The following is a 22,014-nucleotide window of genomic DNA, read 5'->3' as shown; positions in this document are numbered from 1 at the left end:
TCCAGTAAATGGAAAAGTCCTGGGGAAAATTGATGTACAGAGAGATTTTGGTGTTCAGGTCCATTGTTCCCTGAAGGTGGCAACGCAGGTCAATAGAGTGGTCAAGAAGGCATACAGCATGCTTTCCTTCATCGGACGGGGTATTGAGTACAAGAGTTGGCAGGTCATGTTACAGTTTTATGGGACTTTGGTTCGGCTACATTTGGAATACTGCATGCAGTTCTGGTCGCCACATTACCAAAAGGATGTAGATGCTTTGGAGAGGGTGCAGAGGAGGTTCACCAGGATGTTGCCTGGTATGGAGGGTGCTAGCTATGAAGAGAGTTTGAGTAGATTAGGATTATTTTCATTAGAAAGACGGAGGTTGAGGGGGGACCTGATTGAGGTGTACAAAGTCATGAGAGGTATAGACAGGGTGGATAGCAAAAAGCTTTTTCCCAGAGTGGGGGATTCAAATACTAGGGGTCACGAGTTCAAAGTGAGAGGGGAAAAGTTTAGGGGGGATATGCGTGGAAAGATCTTTACGCAGAGGGTGGTGGGTGCCTGGAACGCGTTGCCAGCGGAGGTGGTAGACGCGGGCATGAAAGCGTCTTTTAAGATGCATCTAGACAGATCCATGAATGGGCAGGAAGCCAAGAGATGCAGACCCTTAGAAAATAGGCGACATGTTTAGGTAGAGGATCTGGATCGGCACAGGCTTGGAGGGCCGAAGGGCCTGTTCCTGTGCTGTAATTTTCCTTGTTCTTTGTTCTTTAGTTGGAGTCATACCGAGCGCAAAGGAATATGGTGATAGTTGTGGGTGGCCAATCATCTCAGTCCCAGAACAGCACTCAGGAGTTCCTCAGGGTAGTGTCCTAGGCCCCAACCATCTTCCGTTGCTTCATCAATGACCTTCTCTCTATCATAAGGTCAGAAGTGGGGATGTTCGCTGATGATTGCAAAATATTCAGTAGCATGAGCAACTCCTCAGCTACTGAAGCAGTCCGTGTCCACATGTAGAGAGACCTGGACAACATTGGGCTTGGGCTGATAAGCGACAAGGAACATTCAACCCACAAAAGTGCCAGGCAATGAACATCTCCAACAAGAGAGAACTTAACCATCTCCCCTTGACATTCAATGGCATTACCATTGCTGAATCCCTCACTATCAACATTCTGGGGGTTACCATTGAGCAGGAACTGAATTGGATCAGCCATATAAATACCGTAGCTACAAGAGCAGGTCTGAGGCTGGGAATTCTGCTGTGAATCACTCACCTCCTGTCCACCATCTACAAGGCACAAGTCAGGAGCGTGATGGAATACTCCCCATTTGCCTGGATGAGTGCAACTCCAACAACACTCAAGAAGCTCAACATCATCCAGGACAAAGTAGCTCGCTTGATCAGCACCCCATCCACCACCTTAAATATTCACTCCCTCCACCACCAGTGAACAGTGGTAGCAGTGCGTACCATCTACAAGATGCACTGCAATAACTCACCAAGCCTCCTTCGACAGCACCTTCACAACCCATGACCTCGACCACCTAGAAGGACATTGGATGCATAGGAACACCACCATCTGCCAGTTCCCGTCCAAGCTACACACCATCCTGACTGGGAACTATATCACCGTTCCTTCACTGTCACTGGATCAAAATCCTGGAACTCCCTTCCGAACAACACTGTGGATTTACCTACACCACATGGACTGCAACAGCTCAAAAAGGCAGCTCACCAAAACCTTCTCAAGGGATGTTAGGAATGGGCAATAAATTCTGGCGTTGCCAGCGATGCCCACATTCCGTGAAAGAATAAAAAAGAGATTTGCCACAATGGTAGCAGGGTGAGGGACTTCAGTGATGTGGAGAGATTGGAGAAGCTGGGGTTGTTCTCCTTGCGGCAGAGAAAATTCAGAAAAGATTTGACACATTTGTTCAAAATCATGAAGTTCTTCAATAGTTTAAATAAGGAGAAACTGTTTCCAGTGGTAAAAGGGTCAGTAAGCAGAGGACACAGATATCAGGTGATTGGCAGAAGAACCAGAGGTGACATGAAAAACCATTTTTTACACAGTAATGTGTTGTGATAAAGAAAGAAAAGACTTGCATTTATATAGCACCTTTCAAGACCACTGGACATATCAAAGCACTTTGTAGACAATGAAATACTTTTGAAGTGTAATCACAGTTGTAATGTCAGAAATGCAGCAGCTAATACCCACAAACAGCAATGTGATAATGACCAACTGATCTGATTGAGAGGCAAATATTGATCACAACACCAGGGAGAATTGCTCTTCACTTGTTTGAAATTGCAGCATGGGATCTTTTACATTCACCCAAACATGCAGACCAGGTCTTGGTTTAACATCACACCTGAAAGGCAGCACCTTCAACACCCTCAGTGCTGCACTGGAGTGTCAGCTGTGAAATCTGAACCCAGAAGCTTGTGATTTCGAGGTGAGTGTGACCAACTGAGCCACAGCTTTTACCTGAGTCTCAATCCTTCTACCAACAGTTTCTCTCTATCGGGTCGGTCACGACCCCTCATGATTGTGAACACCTCTATCAAATCTCCTCTCTAAGGAGAACAACCCCAGCTTCTCCAATCTATCCACATAACTGAAATCCTAACCACACGTTGCAGAAAGGAATTTTTCCTCAAGTTCTTTCCAGTTTTGTGAGTCACATTAAATCTGTAACCTTCGGTTCGTGACCGTTCAGCAGTTAGAAACAGTTCCTCAGTATTTACTCTGCCTCAAACCTTCAAGGAAGCTCTGCAAAGTAACTGAAAATCAAGTTGTCAGAAGTGGGATTTAAACACATGCCTCCAGTGAAAGCTGCAACCTGAACAGAGAAGCTGAAACCGCTCAGTCACCTCAACTGTTCAGACCTTTTTAATCTCGTCATCAGTTCTGTACTTTGAAAGGTTCACTCAAAGAACAAAGAACAAAGAAAATTACAGCACAGGAACAGGCCCTTCGGCCCTCCAAGCCTGCGCCAATCCAGATCCTCTATCTAAACATGTCGCCTATTTTCTAAGGGTCTGTATCTCTTTGCTTCCTGCCCATTCATGGATCTGTCCAGATAAATCTTAAAAGACGCTATCATGCCCGCGTCTACCACCTCCGCTGGCAACGCGTTCCAGGCACCCACCACCCTCTGCGTAAAGAACTTTCCATGCATATCCCCCCTAAACTTTTCCCCTCTCACTTTGAACTCGTGACAACTAGTAATTGAATCCCCCACTCTGGGAAAAAGCTTCTTGCTATCCACCCTGTCTATACCTCTCATGATTTTGTACACCTCAATCAGGTCCCCCCTCAACCTCCGTCTTTCTAATGAAAATAATCCTAATCTACTCAACCTCTCTTCATAGCTAGCACCCTCCATACCAGGCAACATCCTGGGTGAACCTCCTCTGCACCCTCTCCAAAGCATCTACATCCTTTTGGTAATGTGGCGACCAGAACTGCACACAGTATTCCAAATGTGGGCCAAACAAAGTCTTATGCAACTGTAACATGACCTGCCAACCCTTGTACTCAATACCCCGTCCGATGAAGGAAAGCATGCCGGATGCCTTCTTGACCACTCTATTGACCTGCGTTGCCACCTTCATGGAACAATGGACCTGAACACCCAAATCTCTCTGTACATCAATTTTCCCCAGGACTTTTCCATTTACTGTATAGTTCACTCTTGAGTTGGATCTTCCAAAATGCATCACCTCGCATTTGCCCGGATTGAACTCCATCTGCCATTTCTCTGCCCAACTCTCCAATCTATCTATATTCTGCTGTATTCTCTGACAGTCCCCTTCACTATCTGCTGCTCCACCAATCTTAGTGTCGTCTGCAAACTTGCTGATCAGACCACCTATACGTTCCTCCAAATCATTTATGTATATCACAAACAACAGTGGTCCCAGCACGGATCCCTGTGGAACACCACTGTTCACACGTCTCCATTTTGAGAAACTCCCTTCTACTGCTATTCTCTGTCTCCTGTTGCCCAGCCAGTTCTTTATCCATCTAACTAGTACACCCTGGACCCCATGCGACTTCACGTTCTCCATCAGCCTACCATGGGGAACCTTATCAAACGCCTTACTGAAGTCCATGTATATGACATCTACAGCCCTTCCCACATCAATCAACTTTGTCACTTCCTCAAAGAATTCTATTAAGTTGGTAAGACATGACCTTCCCTGCACAAAACCATGTTGCCTATCACTGATAAGCCCATTTTCTTCCAAATGGGAATAGATCCTATCCCTCAGTATCTTCTCCAGCAGCTTCCCTACCACTGACGTCAGGCTCACCGGTCTATAATTACCTGGATTATCCCTGCTACCCTTCTTAAACAAGGGGACAACATTAGCAATTCTCCAGTCCTCCGGGACCTCACCCGTGTTTAAGGATGCTGCAAAGATATCTGTTAAGGCCCCAGCTATTTCCTCTCTCGCTTCCCTCAGAAACCTGGGATAGATCCCATCCGGACCTGGGGACTTGTCCACCTTAATGCCTTTTAGAATATCCAACACTTCCTCCCTCCTGATGCCGACTTGACCTAGAGTAATCAAACATCTGTCCCTAACCTCAACATCCGTCATGTCCCTCTCCTCGGTGAATACCGATGCAAAGTACTCGTTTAGAATCTCACCCATTTTCTCTGACTCCACGCATAACTTTCCTCCTTTGTCCTTGAGTGGGCCAATCCTTTCTCTTGCTCCTTATATATGAATAAAAGGCTTTGGGATTTTCCTTAACCCTGTTTGCTAAAGATATTTCATGACCCCTTTTAGCCCTCTTAATTCCTCGTTTCAGATTGGTCCTACATTCCCGATATTCTTTCAAAGCTTCGTCTTTCTTCAGCCTCCTAGACCTTATGTATGCTTCCTTTTTCCTCTTCGCTAGTTTCACAATTTCACCTGTCATCCATGGTTCTCTAATCTTGCCATTTCTATCCCTCATTTTCACAGGAACATGTCTCTCCTGCAGGCTAATCAACCTCTCTTTAAAAGCCTCCCACATATCAAATGTGGATTTACCTTCAAACAGCTGCTTCCAATCTACATTCCCCAGCTCCTGCCGAATTTTGGGATAGTTGGCCTTCCCCCAATTTAGCACTCTTCCTTTAGGACCACTCTCGTCTTTGTCCATGAGTATTCTAAATCTTACGGAATTGTGATCACTATTCCCAAAGTAGTCCCCAACTGAAACTTCAACCACCTGGCCGGGCTCATTCCCCAACACCAGGTCCAGTATGGCCCCTTCCCGAGTTGGACTATTTACATACTGCTCTAGAAAACCCTCCTGGATGCTCCTTACAAATTCTGTTCCATCTAGACCTATAACACTATGTGAATCCCAGTCAATGTTGGGAAAATTAAAATCTCCTATCACCACCACCCTGTTGCTCCTACATCTTTCCATAATCTGTTTACATATTTGTACCGCTATCTCACGCTTGCTGTTGGGAGGCCTGTAGTACAGCCCCAACATTGTTACCGCACCATTCCTGTTTCTGAGTTCTGCCCATATTGCCTCACTGCTCGAGTCCTCCATAGTGCCCTCCTTCAGCACAGCTGTGATATCCTCTTTGACCAGTAATGCAACTCCTCCACCCCTTTTACCTCCCTCTCTATCCCGCCAGAAGCATCGATATCCTGGGATATTTAGTTGCCAATCATGCCCTTCCCTCAACCAAGTCTCAGTAATAGCAATAACATCATACTCCCAGGTACTAATCCAAGCCCTAAGTTCATCTGCCTTACCTACTACAATTCTTGCATTAAAACAAATGCACCAGTCCCTTTGCGTTCATCATCTGCTCCCTGTCTACTCTTTCCCTTAGTCACGCTGACTTCATTATCTAGTTCCGTACAGGCTTTAGTTACTACCTCCTTACTGTCCACTGACCTCCTCATTTGGTTCCCATCCCCCTGCCAAATTAGTTTAAACCCTCCCCAACAGTGTTAGCAAAAGCACCCCCAAGAACATTGGTTCCAGTCCAGCCCAGGTGTAGACCGTCCAATTTGTAATAGTCCCACCTCCCCCAGAACCGGTCCCAATGTCCCAAAAATCTGAACCCCTCCCTCCTGCACCATCTCTCAAGCCACGCATTCATCCTGACTATTCTTTCATTTCTACTCTTATTAGCATGTGGCACTGGTAGCAATCCTGAGATTACTACCCCTGAGGTCCTACTTTTTAACTTGGCTCCTAATTCCCTAAATTCTGCTTGTAGGACCTCATCCTGTTTTTTCCCTCTATCATTGGTGCCTATGTGCACAATGACAACTGGCTGTTCACCCTCCCCCTTCAGAATGTTCTGCAGCCGATCTGAGATATCCCTGACCCGTGCACCTGGGAGGCGACATACCATTCGGGAGTCTCGTTTTCGACCACAGAACCGCCTATCTACTCCCCTTACAATTGAATCCTCTATGACTATAGCCCTTCCACTCTTTATCCCGCCCTTCTGAACAGCAGAGCCAGCCACGGTGCCATGAACCTGGCTACTGCTGCCATCCCCTGGTGAGCCATCTCCCTCAACAGTATCCAAAACAGTATACCTGTTTTGGAGGGAGATGACCGCAGGGGACACCTGCACTGCCTTCCTGCTCTTTCTCTGCCTTTTGGTCACCCATTTCCTTTCTCCCTCAGCAATCCTAATCTGCGGTGTGACCAATTCGCTAAACGTGCTATCCACGACCTCCTCAGCATCGCGGATGCTCCAAAGTGAGTCCATCCGCAGCTCCAGAGCCGTCATGCAGTCTAACAAGAGCTGCAGCTGGACACAATTCCAACACTTGAAGGAGTCAGGGACATCAGCCGTGTCCCTGAGCTCCCACATTGAGCAAGAGGAGCATAACACGGGTCTGAGACCTCCTGCCATTTTTAATCTTAAGCTTAACTTAGTCTTAACTTAGATAAATGAAAAAGGAACGAAAAGTTTTTACCAATCACACGAAAAAAAAATAAATAGAAAAAGCCTTACCTTATCTGCACACCACCGAGTCGTTTTTTTTTGGTCAGAGGAGGAGGGCGGGTGGGAGACACTACAGGTGTAGGGTCTCGGGTTCAGCCGCTGCCCAAATATATAGGATTTACTTACCCAGCTGCCACCTCGCTCTCCCTGTAGCCGCTGCAAAAAGAAACTGCCGAAACAAAAAGATAAGTTTATATAAGTTGTAAACTCACTTACCCAGCTGTCACCTCGCTCTCCCTGTCGCCGCTAAAGGCAATCTTACCTAATGAACCAGTGTTGGCTGCTCCAAATTTTCCGAAACCCTTTAAAATAGCGATCGATTCTAGCGACCTGGGGGTTGGTGCAGTCCAATTGCAGGATGACAAATCGGGCATAGAGAAGCCAGTAGGGTACTTTTCAAGAAAACTAAATTGGCATCAAAAAAGTATTCCACTGTGGAAAAAGAAACATTCGGACTTTTGCTGGCTCTCAAACATTTCAAAGTATATGTCCGCCAGGACTATAAAGAAACACTAATATAAACTGACAATAACCCATTAACGTTTGTGGATAAGTTTAAAAACCAAAATACTAGAATATTTAGATGGAGTTTGTTGCTACAGCCTGATCATTTGAAAATTGTACATATTTTGGGGAAGAACAATGTTATCGCCAGCGCTTTGTCACGAATTTAATTTAACTATGTTAAGTTATGTAGATGGCGATGGTACAAAGAAAATGTTGTGAATTATCACTGGGGTAAATGGGTGTGTGAATGTGAGAAAATGTTAAGAATGTTTTTTTCCCAGTTTCTTTGAAGTGCAGGGGCAAGAATGAACACATATCATTTGGAGAAACTGCAAGAGAAGAAGATCCTTGTTCACTCAACACAGTATTAGACTGGCAGTCAAGTAAGCTTGTATGCAGCTTGCTGTGAAATGGCATGAGACTGACATCTCGTGGTGTGAAATAGAACTGCAAGAGCAAAATTGATTGATAATAAATAGCTAGGTGGGAATGTCAGCTGTGAGGGGGATACAAAGGGCCGGATTTTATTTGGTTCACTCCCCCCGACATTCCTGCACTGCTCCAATTCTGGTCTTTTGAGCATCGCTGATTTTAATCGCTCCACCGCTGGCGGCTGTGCCATCAGCTGTCCAGGCCCGAAGCCTGAGATTTCCCTCCCTGAACTCTCCGCCTCTCCACCTCTCTTCCCTCCTTTAAAACACTCATGGAAGCTACTTCTGTGACCAAGCTTTTGGCCATCTGCTCTAATACGGTCTTGTGTGGCTTGGGGTCCAAATTTGCTTTCCGACACTCCTGTGAAGTGCCATGGGACGCTGTATTACGTTAAAGGTGCTCTATAAATTTACAAACAAGTTGTTGTTGATTTTGGTCTGGAATGTATTGCCTGAGAGGATGGTGGAAGGAGACTCAATCGTAAGGTTGAAAAGGGAATTTCGATAAATCGTTGAAAGGAAATGAAAGAGCTGCCACAGGCACGATGGGCCGCCCTGGTTGTAGATGTCGTCGTCATCCTTCCTTCGACATGAGATGATGGACGTGCAGCAAATCCATTGGTGATGGGATAGTTTCCCATGGTGCACTTTGTCCGATAGCTGAAGAGGTCAATCTGTGAGAGGCAGGTTCTTCCACAAGTGACACATATGAGGTGGGATTATCAGGTGTCGCTGTTTTCCATGTTGGCACCTGCTGTCAAGCTGCTGTAGTCACTGATCGTCATGGTGACGCACACACCAGTCCAGGGGTAATATCACCATTTCCCTCTGTTGTTGGCCAGTGTCTCCCATGTGTGAAAATCGATGTTTCGGGCCTTCATGTCCTGCTTGCAGGCATCCTTGAAGTGGGGCTTTGGGCATCCAACTGGTCTTCTGTCTCCGGCGACCTCCCCATACAGAATACCCTTGGGAATGTGTCATCTTCCATCCTGCGAACGTGCCTGAGCCAGCAAAGTCACCTCTGCTTGACGAGTGTGAGCATACTCGGGAGATTTGCTTTTGAAAGCATTGTTACATTTGTGATTTTGTCCAGTGTTTATTTGCGCAGTGTCTCACTGTCTTTTGCACAACTGCCTTGGCTAATTTCAAGTCATATAATGTTCTGGCTGCTGGTTTCATGTTGTGCATCAGGTCGGTTCTGCTTTTTGCTTCAATAACAGATGTCATCTCTGCTGAGTAGGTGGGGAAGAAACAGTTGCCCACCTCCTTCTGGAATGTGTCTTTGCAAAGCAGGTGTGGAAAGAGATGCAGTGGTTTTTGTCGAGATTCATCCCAAGCAGCTCTGTAACACAGGAGTCTGTGCTCTACGGGCTGTTCCCAGGGATGCACACCGAGATAAACATCAACTGCTGCTGGATGACCATCAAATTGGTGAAAGAAGCTCTTTGGTCTGCCCTAAACTTACAAGTCTTCCAGCGCAAAGAGTTGTTCGCGACCGAGTGTTGCAGACTGGCACATTCCAAGGTCCAGGACTACGTGCTGAGGGACACACTAAAGCTTGGGGTAGCCACTGCAAAGGCTCAATGTGGAAAGACCACTGTGTAAGGTCCTCCCGCCATAGTGAACTAAGGAACTGGACCCATGGGAAACCCCTCGGGCTGTATACACCAGATATGATTTTGCTGTAAAATGTACATGGCAGGTAAAATGGAATGGAAGGGTTGTGAGGCAACTCACCCCTCTATTGAAGAAAACTTAATGAACCAGATAGAAGAAAGGAGTGAGATAGAGAGTAAAATAGCCCTGGTCTGTTCCTACTAACCCCCCGACACCCGACTTAAAATGGCATCATTTTCTCCTGCTTCTGCACATTCTAATCCATTGATGTTTGCAAACCTTTCATCTGTCCCTTTAATTCCTGTTTCCTAATCCATTGATGTTTCACAATATCCCAATCCATTGATATAACTCAGTCCATAGAATTTCCCAATCCAGATATTTTCCAGTCCATTGACTTTCCCAATCCATTAATGGTTCCTGTCCATTGACATTCCCAATCCATTTATATTGCCTGTGATTTCAAAGCAACTGTGGAATACAAATTGTATCAGTATTATCAGATGCATCGAGACGAGGTGCAATAGCACCTTTGCACTTTTTGGACTGTCAACTTGTGCTGTTTTGAACTGTTTTGGAATGCATTTTTTTCCAGATTTCTATGAATGAAGTATATTTGTAGGAATAAAAACCTGGGAATTCATGTGCATAGTTCTTTGAAGGTGGCAGGACACATTGAGAGAGTAGTTAGCAAAGCATATGGGATCTTGGGCTTCATAAATAGAGGTATTGAGGACAAAAGCAGGGAAGTTATGCTGAACCTGTATAACGTTCTAGTTTGGCCACGAGCAGAGGGTTGCATCCAGTTCTAGTCACCACACTTTTGGAGGGATGTGAGTGTCCTTGAGAGGGTGGAGGAAATTTACCAGAATGGTTCCAGACATGAGGGATTTTAGCTGTAAGGTTAGGTTGGAGAAGCTGGGGTTGTTCTCCTTGCAGCAAAGGAGATTGAGGGGAGATTTGATAGACATGTACAAGATTATAATAAATATGACAGATTTAGATAACTTACGGGGCTATGGGGATAGAGCGGGGGAATGGGACTGAATGGATTGATTTACATGGGCTTGATGGGCAAAATGACTCCATGACTCAATGACTCTCTCTGCTTCTCTCTCTCTCTCTCTCTGTCTCTGTCCAACGCTTTACCTCTCTCTGCCTCTCTCTCTCTCTCTGTCTTTAGCTGGTCCTCTAACTTTCTATTGCACTCTCTCTCCCTCTCTTTCTCTCTCTTTTTTTCACTCTCTCTCTCCATTACACACATATTTATGAATCACATGTCAAAGATGGAAACATAATGAAGGAATGGCTGCGCCCTTGAAAATGTTTCTGGCAGAATAGTTAAATGTTTAAAGTTTCTGTAGGGAGTTTGAGCTGAGATGGTGGGACACAAGAACGTGAGGTTATTAAAGTCTTCACCAAATGTAATGGGAAATAATTTTCTTCACTGGTGAACCCAAAGGAACAAATATGGCACAAGAATGAGAAAAGTCAGAGGATTGAGAAACATCCAATGGATCTTCACATATACAAGTCAGCAGACCCACAGAGATACAGTAGATTGAGAGTTCAGATCCAGTGATAGACTGGACAAATATCGAGCCAGTGCTTTTTTCTTTATAAACCCAACATCTGTCCACTTGGCTATTGCACCTCGTCTCGATGTATCTGATAATACTGACACTATTTGTATTCCACAGTTGCTTTGAAATCACAGGCAATATAAATGGATTGGGAATGTCAATGGACAGGAACCATTAATGGATTGGGAAAGTCAATGGACTGGAAAATATCTGGATTGGGAAATTCTATGGACTGAGTTATATCAATGGATTGGGATATTGTGAAACATCAATGGATTAGGAAACAGGAATTAAAGGGACAGATGAAAGGTTTGCAAACATCAATGGATTAGAATGTGCAGAAGCAGGAGAAAATGATGCCATTTTAAGTCGGGTGTCGGGGGGTTAGTAGGAACAGACCAGGGCTATTTTACTCTCTATCTCACTCCTTTCTTCCATCTGGTTCATTAACGCATCCTCTCTCTCTCAGAGCGGTGGGAATCACTGGAACCCACACTTGCTGCTCAGGTTGTTTGGTTCCGGGAAAATACACGATCCACATCAGATTGACAGGAAGGATAAATGTGATTCATAGCCAATCATATTCCTTTTGGTGATGTATGCTCAGCCTTGTTATATCAGCAAAGGCAGCAGGAAATGCAAATCCTGAAGAATTTTGATAGAGTGAAGAAGGAGAAAGTGTTGCCAGTGTCAGAAGGGTCAGTAACCAGAGGAAACACATTTAAAGTAATTGGCAAAATAATGAGAGTTTATTTATTTAGAAATACAGCACTGGAACAGGCCCTTCGGCCCACCTAGTCTGTGCCGACCAACAACCACCCATTTATAATAACCCTACAGTAATCCCATATTCCCTACCACCTACCTACACTCGGGGCAATTTACAACAGCCAATTTACCTACCACCTGCAAGTTTTTGGCAGTGGGAGGAAACCAGAGCACCCAGCGAAAACCCACAAGGTCATAGGAAGAACTTGCAAACTGCGCACAGACAGTACCCAGAATCAAACCCTGGTCCCCAGAGCTGTGAAGCTGCGGTGCGAAGCACTGCACCATTGTGTTGTGATGAGGAGATTGTTTTTTCAGCAATGTGTTGTTCTGGTCTGGAATGCAATCCTGAAAGGTCAGTGGAAGCAGATTCAATGGTAACTCTAAATGGAATTGGATAAATACCTGACATGGAAAATATAACAGGGCAATGAGGGAAAGGACAGGAGTGCGGGATGTGGGATTAATAGAATAGCTCTGTTAAATATCCAGCATATGCCCAGTAATAAGGTTCAGTGCTTGGACCTCAGATATTTTCACTCTATTAATGGCAGAGAAGGCTCGAGGGACCATGTGGCTACTCCTCATGTTCTTCCCAGTGTCCAGGATGAAGTGCAACAGGACACTGATTTCCAGATGGTTGAAACAATCAGCGGAAAACAAATGCAATGGGCATCCTTCAGGAAAACATCACATTTAAGATGAGAAACTAATCACAAGGCATGGAGGAAGATTGAACCCGTGATCTTCACTTTACGAAACTGACGCCTGACCAATTGGCAACCATGCCTCTGGGTAATTAGTACCTGAGGCTCCAGAGAAGGATTTGTGATTCTTTTTCAATTTGGTTGAAACAGCATCGAGAAACATGCACAGAAATAAAGAGGGATTGTGGAATGGGTAACAGATCCTCATTTACAGCATCAGCATCATGAAATCTTCATTCAGACGTTCCATTCCCATCCTCAGCTTTTCTCACATCTGAACAATAATATAATTGAGTGGACATTGGGTTGTAACTGGGCAGATTATGTAAATAGACTGTGTACATCATCACAGGAAGTGATGTAATATAATCTGTACGGCACCTCATGGAGAGTTGTCGATGCAACCTTCCATGCAAGAAATGTAGAGTCATCTCAGGTTTTTTTAACCATCAGACTCTTATAAATTCTGTACTAAGACTTGACAGATATCAGAATATTATATGGGGGCCACAGTAAACCAAAGTGAAGATGGAGAAATCTTTGCCTCTACCGGAGAACTTTGAAAAGGTCACTGGACTGAACCAAGCCGAGGAGTGGCCGAGATGGTTCCAGAGGTTTGCAAGAGATCGTACTGCATCGGGTCTCGTGCAGAAGCCAGACATGGAGCAGGTCAGTACGCTATTGTATGCAATGGAGGGAGTGTGGATGCAACATCCTCATGAAGAACAGAAGGTTACGTGTGAAGAAGTTATTAAGGCACTCAAGACCTATTTTAATTCAGGAATAAAATGTCATCGTGGAGCCAAATTTAAAACGCTGCATTTGCTGACAACGCAACCACCAGGTGGTGCTGTACTAGCACATGCGCAAATGCAGCCTCTTCCACTGAAACATCACTGTCTGTGACATTCAGGCAGCTGCCAGGATTAAAGATGGTGCAATTCAATGTGTCATAGAAAACAACTTCGACCCAAAAAGACTTTCAAAGGTTGCCGTCGCCGCCTCCATCCCACCCCCAACAATCCCCTGCTCCCTCCTGAGCATTCGCCAGTTATATAGTACCAAGTCATCTTAATTCACCTAAAGTGAATTACTTTCGGAGCAGTGACTGTCGTTTCAGAAGCAAATATGGCACATATCTACAAAATGGACATGTTTTGGTTGATACTCGGAGAACGTTGTGCTGTTTGAAGTCTCATCAGAAGGACAGCACCCCTGACAGTGCTGCACACCCTCTGTAATTCAGTGAAGTTTCATAGAGTCATAGAGTTATACAGCACAGAAACAGGCCCTTCGACCATCATGTCCGTGCCGGCCATCAAGTACCTATCTATTCTAATTCCATTTTCCAGCACATGGCCGTAGCCTTGTATTCTGTGGCGTTTTGAGTGCTCATCCAGATACTTCTTAAATGTTGTGAGGGTTCCTGCCGCTGCCACTCCTTCAGGCAGTCTGTTCCAGATTCCAACCACCCTCAAGGTGAAACATTGTTTCCTCAAATCCCCTCTAAACAGTGCCATCCCATTCTCCGGACGATCATTCCCCGCTTCCCCCATCCCACTCTCTGACTGCTCACTCCCCGCTTCCCCCACCACCACCCCCATCCTGCTCTTTGGCCGCTCACACTCAAGGCCATGGGATCTGCCGCTTCCCTCCTCTCGGCCACTCACTCCAACATTACCCCATCACCCCTCGAGGCTCGCCTTGCTTCTGCGGGTGGTGCGGTGATGAATGATCAAATGTTGGAGCGAGTGGCCGAGAGGAGGGAAGCGGCATGGCCGAGAGCTAGTGTCTGGAGGGACGTGGGAAGAAGTACGGCATGAGTGGACGGAGAGAGGGCAGTGTGGGGATGTGGGTAGCGAGCGGCCGGAGGGCGGGGGAGCGGGGTAGCAAGGAGCGGGCAGCGAGTGGCCTGGAGTGAGTGGCCGAGGGGGGAGAGCGTTTTCTCGCGCATGCGCCAGTTAATCCTGGAAGACGTAGGCTGAGCATGCGCAGCATCTCAGAGCGCAGGAGACTGTTTGTGCATGTGCGAGCTTGGAGCACTCTGATGACGTCGGCTGGCCGCTGCATTGTCAGGAATCACTTTGAATTTAATAAGCGTCCAAAACAGAAAGGGGAGAGTATTCACTCATTTATCAATGACTTGTACAAACTCACGGAGGTTTGTGAATACGGCAACTTAAGAGAAGAGCTGAATGGAGACAGGATTGTGTTCGGGGTATTAGACAACACCCTTTCAGATCATCTACAGTCCAGGGCTGCATCACATTAACGAAAGTGATTCAATTGAGCAGACAAGCAGAGGTTAGAAAGTTTAACCAATCCGTTGTTCGAGGGGACAGGGAGAGTCTGATCTCGAGAGTAGCAGACTCAATTGAATTCGTTAAGAAAACAAAAGGAAATATTAGTGGTAAAAGACACGAAAGATGGGAAGAGCATCTAGTGGTAGCTGCAACCAATTGCAGTAGGTGTGGCCGAGAGAGAAACAAGTGGGAAAACTGTCCCGCCAAAGAAGCTGAGTGTTTTTCCTGCAGAAAGATGGGACACTTTCAGTCAGTGTGTGGCAGTAAAATACCAGCACTGAATATAATTAAAGGGAAATTCCCAGAGAGCAAAAACATTAATGAAGTACAGGATATCCAAAGTGTGGAAATACATTTTTTAGGTGAAATCCAGAAAGCAGGTGAGAGTTGCTGAACGACAGAAATTCTTAAATATTTTAAGATAGAGGTAGATAGATTCTTGATAAACAAGGGGGTGAAAGGTTATTGGAGGCAGGTGGGAATGTGGAGTTGAGGTTAAAATCAGATCAGCCATGATCTTATTGAATGGTGGAGCAGACTCGAGGGGCTGAGTGGTCTACTCCTGCTCCTAATTGGTATGTTTGTATGTAAGAAAACATGTTCTAGATACAATGAGAACTATCATTTGTTTGGAAATGGATTTGAACCCCCTTTTATCAAAACATTATAGAGCTTTAATTTTTCTAAAATTAACAGACAAATCCTTGTGGAGTTGAGATTGACAGAAACAATGGGCTGGATTCGATAGAGCCCTCAACGTCGAGATCTGTGGTGGGGGTGGGGTGGGGGCCGCCTGATGATGGCCCCGGATGAGGCCCGCCATGGACCTCAACGCCGGCAGGGCCTGGCTCGATATTGCCGGCGACAGCGAGGCCTTGTGGGGGACCCCCACCGCTCGGCAACGGGACCACAAACCTGCATTAATTATTATCCCATCACTTCCTGATATCCCGCTGCGATCTTCAGCCCAGTGACCGGCACTGCCGTGCCTTCGGAGCCCCATCCGGGGAAATGAGGTGCAACACTGGTGGGGAGGGGGGAGAAGGTAAGTTTCTCAGTGTGGGGGAGGGGGGACGGAGTCAAATTAATGTCATGGGTGCAGGGGATGGTGGGAAGGGTTATAGTTTACAGTTTGTGCAGTTTTGGAATGAAGGTCAGATGGTCAAGGTAGGTTTTGGGAGGGAAAGGGCAAATAATTAATTTAACTGTTATTGGGGGGATGGGAGAGAGGCAAAAGCAATGTATTTATTTCATTTCATTTAATCTTCCTTTAAATATTTTCCAGCAGGACTAACAGCCCTTTAAAAATGGCTGACACTCCAGTCCAGTACTAAGGCAGTGCTGCACTATCAGAAATGCTGTTTTTCAGGTGAGACAGAAAACTGAGGATCCCTCTGCCCTCTCAGGTGGATGTTAAAGGTACCATGGCACTATTTCAGAGAATAGAAGGGGAATTATTTCTGGGATGCTGGTCATTGTTTAACCCTGAATCAACATCACTTAAAAACAGATTATCTCGTTTTTATCACATTGTTGTTTCTGGGAGCTTGCTGTGCGCACATTGGCCACCATGTTTCCTACATGACTACAGTGACTACACTTGGAAAGTCCTTCATTGGCTGTAAAAGGCTTTGCAACGTCCTGTCGTCGTGAAATGCAAGTCTTGCTTTTTCCATTGTTATCAGAGTCATTGTGATCAAAAGATCGGATGCGTGAACACAAAGTTTAAATCAATTTTGATTAAAATAATGTAAAAGCATCTATATTCTTGCACTGTACTTAATAATCTCCATCTTCCTATCCTTACAGAGTGCAATGTCATCGACCCTGAAATTGATTCCAGAATCTCATAGAATCTTAGACTCAAAGAAAGTTTAAGGCACAGAAAGAGGCCACTTGGCCCTCAGACAATTTCAGCCCAGTTCTGATGAAAGGTCACAGACCACAAACGTTAACTCTGTTTCTCTGTCCACAGATGCTGCCAGACCTGCTGAGTATTTCCAGCATTTTCTGTTTTTATTTCAGATTTCCAGCATCTGCAGTATTTTGCTTCTGTGTTAATTTGAAAGTTAAAACTGAACCACCTGTCTACAATTCACACTAGGGTCTCCCATGAAATGATTCTGTATAATATTGATATAATTAATACAGATTCCGACACAGAGCTTCCTGTGGGGAATTGGGGATATGAAAACCAGCAGACTCTGCAGGAATTTCCACTGGGAGCACAAATTCACAAAATCTACCTTTTTGTATATCGATTCATTTTAATTGTCCTTCTGGAAAATTATTTTGCAACAATTTAAACATCAACCCACATCTCCATGACTGGGTCAATTATGAGGTCATCCTCTGACAGGTCATGTGACAGCTGGAGCCACAAGACATCAGAACCAGATTTGTGACTGGATTAAAACCCGGAATCCTGTCCCAATGGCTTTTCAAATAAAGCTGTTGCTGTTTGAAAACACAGCAGTTAAACTTTCTGCCTGACCATGAGGGGAGCTAGGGAGAAATTTTCAAAACTAAATCCTTCAACAAAATAGTTCAAAAACCATTAATATCGAAATCATGTGAGGATTCATATGCAGTAGGGAAACAAGCAGAATCCAGAAAGTACAGAGGAGAGCTGAAAAAGGAAATGAGATCAGCAAGAGAGTGTATGAGAAAAGATTAGCGGGTCACATAACTGGGAACACTGAAGTCTTTTACCAACATATGGACAGTCAATGAAAGGGTGGGTCAATTAGAGATCCTGTGGAGACAGAGGATGTTGCTGAGGCACTAATTAAGTATCACAAAATAAGCGGATGCTGCAAATGTCACAGTAAAGGAGGAGGAAGTGAAGAAATTGGACAGGATGAAAATAGATAAAGAGGAGACAATTACAAGGTTGGCAGCACTCACAGTAGAAAAGTCACCCAGTTTGAATGGGCTGCATCCTGGGTTGCTGAGGGAAGTAAGGGTGGAAATATCAGAGACTAGAACCACAATCTTTCAATCCTCCTTGAATATGGGAATGATGCCAGAGGACTGGAGGATGCAGGTAAGCTTGGGTAGTTCGATCTTAGTTTAATTTGACCATTTTTATCATGTATCCATTGTAATAACTAACAAGGTCAAGAAAGCCATTTTATAATTAACACATGACCAAAGGAGCCATTTTGTGTTCAGTACTAATGTGCCGTGTGGAGGACACTATTTGTGCTTAAACATTAGCACAACACGGGAAGAAACGGTTACCGATTATAAGCTCTCACTCAATTGGTGCAGAGTATGAGCACCAGGGGTTACTTTTGACAGTTGAAGGGATCATCGCATCTCATTGGATAGCTACCACCCACTCCAAGCTGGGTAGCCCCCAATCAGTTAGGTGCTGTCCTGCCACAACCTGCTTGCTTCAATGGGTGCTTGGAGCTTAGAGAGCCATCTCTCAACAGGCGGATCGATAATCAATGCATCAAGAAAAACAAGCTCAACAAAGAAGACACCAGTCCTTCGCATCGCGAGCTGGAATGTGAGGACCATGTGTCCTGGCCTTACTGACACCCTTCTGCAGGTTGATGACACACACAAGACAGCTGTGATGGACAAGGAACTCACAAGGCTCAATGTGGACATTGCTGTGCTACAAGAAACTAGACTCGTTCAAAGTGGATCCCTCAAAGAGAAACACGACACCTTCTTCTGGCAGGGGAAAGCCCAAGAGGCAACTCGTGAGCATGGAGTGGGTTTCACAGTAATATACACGCCACTTGAGATGAGTGAACCACCCATAGTAGGCTCAGAGAGACTTCTTACTCTTCACTTGTCAACAAGCGCGGGCCCAGTTAATCTCATGTGCATCTATGTCCCAACACTCACCTCCACCCCAGATGTCAAGGATCAATTCTATGTGACACTTGACACTGCCATCAGTAGAATTCCCAGCACTGAGGGACTGTACATTCTCGGAGACTTCAACACAAGCTTGAGTACTGACTACAGCTTTGCAAATGTGCATAAGGTACCAGGGGATTGGCAAGATGAACGAAAATGGACAGAGGTTGCTGGAGCTATGCTGTCACCATGGATTCTGTGTGATGAACGGCTACTTCCAGGTCAAGCTGTGCCACAAGGTGTCCTGGAGACATCCGAGATCATGCCATTGGCACCAGCTAGACCTTATCGCCAGACATACCACCCTCAGCAGTGTCCTCATCACTCACAGCTATCACAGCGCTGACTGTGACACTGACCACTCCCTGGTGTGTAACAAGGTCAGGCTTCAGCCAAGGAAGCTTCATCCATCCATGAAGAAAGGTCGTCTTCTGATCAACAGTTGCCAAACCACTAACCCAGAAAGGACCCAGGAGTTCCTCAACATCCTCGATCAGGCTCTTTCAGACAACAATGCTCAAGGCCTCAGTGCGGTGTCAAAGTGGAATCATCTGCACACCACCATCTATAACTCTGCACTCACTGTGTATAGGAAAAGAGATGAGAGGAATGCTGACTGGTTTGAGGCTTATTGGACTGAAATGGAGTCAGTTACTGCAACTAAGAGGAGAGCCCTCATGAACTACAAACGAGGCTGCAGCAAACAACATCTTGATGCTCTCAGAGCTGCCAGAAACAAGTCTCTGCAAACTGCTCAGCACTGCACCAATTAATACTGGTTAAAACTCTGCTGCTGAATCCGGGTTTGCTGGAGGGATGTATGAAGGAATTAAGAAAGCAATGGGTCCAGTAGTAACTAAATCAGCACCTTTTGAAGACAAAGACAGGGACGATCATCACTGAACCTAACAAGCGGATGGAAAGGTGAGTGGAGCATTACCTTAAACTCTTCATAACGGAGAACATTGTGATTGAAGTAGCTCTCAGTGCCATTCCAGACTTCCCTGTCATGGAGGAACTGGACAGTGAGCCCACCATAGTCGAGCTCAACAAGGGCTCAAAACATGCGTGATGCAAACATTGTCACCTTGTACAAAATTAAGGGGGATCGCAGTGACTGCAGCAATTATCGGAGCCAGCGACTCAGTTCCACTCACCTGCTCGATCCCTTTCCTCCTGCAAGTTCCTTTGCTTCAAGTATCCATCCAATTTGCTTTTCAAATCATTGATTGTCTCTACTTCCACCACACTCGTGGGTCAGGACATTACCACTCACAGCATAAAAAAATTCCACCTCACTCAAGGATGGGAAATATTTATATCTTCTATATTTAGCTTATTCCCTATCTCTACGAGAATAGAATGGCAGTCAACATGAAAGGGAACCCAAAAATCTTCGAGCAGTATATAAATAATAAGCAGGTAGTCAGCGGTGAAGTGGGCCCCATTAGGGACAAAGAGGGTAATATATACTTAGAGCTGCAGGGCAATGTTAATCTAGTTAATAAGTACCTTGTATCAATGATCACTTCGGAAGTGGAATTTGACAAAATATCAGGAGAAGTGGAGAGTGTAGAGGCAATGGAGAGGGTACAAATTGAGAGAGGGAGGTAATGCAAAGGCTGGTTATGCTTCAGGAAGATAAATTACCTGGTCCGGATGGCTTTCATCCCAGATTGCGAAAGGAAATGTGGATGCAGATAACAGAAAGGCTTTCTCTTATCTTCCAATCTTCCCTGAATACGCGGGAGGTGTCAGAGGATTAAACAGTTGCAAATGTGACACCCTTATTCAAGAAAGGGTGTAAGGACAGTCCGGGTAACTACAGGCCAGTTAGATTAACAGCAGTGGTGGGTAAGGTTTTAGAAAGAACAATCAGGGAAAAAATCAACAGTCACTTGTAGAGGTTTGAGTTAATTAAGGAGAGTGAGCATGGATTTATAAATGGGAGTTCATGCTTGACTAATCTAACTGCATTTTTTGATGAACTAACAGAGAAGGTTTATGAAGGGCATGTAGTGGATGTTGTTTATATGGATTTTAAGAAACGACACATAAAAGGGTGATTAACAACATTGAGGTTCATGGAATAGGAGGGTCAGTGTCCAATTGGATAGAAAATTGGCTTAAGGACAGAAAACAGCAAGTCGTAATAAATGATTCATTCTCAGACTGGAAGGTTGTCGACAGTGCTGTTCCCCAAGGGTCACTGCTGGAACCACTGCTTTTTACTTGCGACAGATAATTGACTTGGATCTTGGAATATAGAGTAGAATCTCAAAATATGCCGATAACACCAAACTTGGAGAAGTGGCAAACAGTGAGGATGAAATGAACCACCTGCAACAAGACAGTGATAGGCCAGCAGAATGGGCAGACAGGTGCAGATGGATTTTAATAGTGACTAGTGTGAGGTGATGCATTTTAGCAGAAGGAATAGGGAGAGGCAATATATACTTAATGGCACAGTTCTAAAGAGTTTGCAGGAATAGAGGGACCTGTTCACTGAACAATGAACAACGTGAACAATTACTTCTTGTTGTGTGCTCTCAGATTTGTCACCTTCACTGGACTGGAGTGAGGTGACATCTACTGGCAGGAAGCAAGAACTGCAATCAAGCAGCAGAAATTCCATCGTCTGTCAGGGTGAAAGAAACATTGCAATGTGAGGAAATAGTGAATGGGTTTGATTGGGTTGATGGAGGCATGATTCCACTTGTGGTGAAGTCCAAAGCAAAGGCAAGAAATATAAAATTGTCATTATTAAAAGATATGAGGAATTCATGATAAATGTATTTAGGTAGTGAGTGGGTGGAATCTAAATAAAATAGAAAGTGAGATTGGGTGGACAGAAGCAGTGTGAAAGGATGGCTCAAACAAAAGGTAAACGCCCTGAAAGGTGAACTCTGTTTCTCTCTCCACAGATGCTGCCAGAGTTTCTGAACATTTCCAACACTTTCTGTTTTTATTTTAGAATTTGCAAGATGTTGCTTTGCTCTGAAAAAAAAATGGATGGTCGGCTTTGGCTGCCAGTGAAATTCCACAGGAGCTAAAAGGAAGTGGCATGTTGATCTAGGGGTATGATTCTTGCTTAGGGTGAGTGATTAATTAATGTGTGAGAGATCCTGGGTTCAAATCCTGGACATGCCCTTCTTCTTTGGCATTTTTAGTTTAAGGTCATTGATTGGTTTCAGCCTTGCAGAAGGCGGAATTGATTTCCATATGGAGCCTGCTTGAG

This window comes from Heterodontus francisci, unplaced genomic scaffold (assembly GCF_036365525.1).
Source record: "Heterodontus francisci isolate sHetFra1 unplaced genomic scaffold, sHetFra1.hap1 HAP1_SCAFFOLD_286, whole genome shotgun sequence".
NCBI classification, from domain to species: Eukaryota; Metazoa; Chordata; class Chondrichthyes; order Heterodontiformes; family Heterodontidae; genus Heterodontus; species Heterodontus francisci.
The sequence above is the reverse complement of the archived record's forward strand: the minus strand, read 5'-3'. Positions refer to the sequence as shown.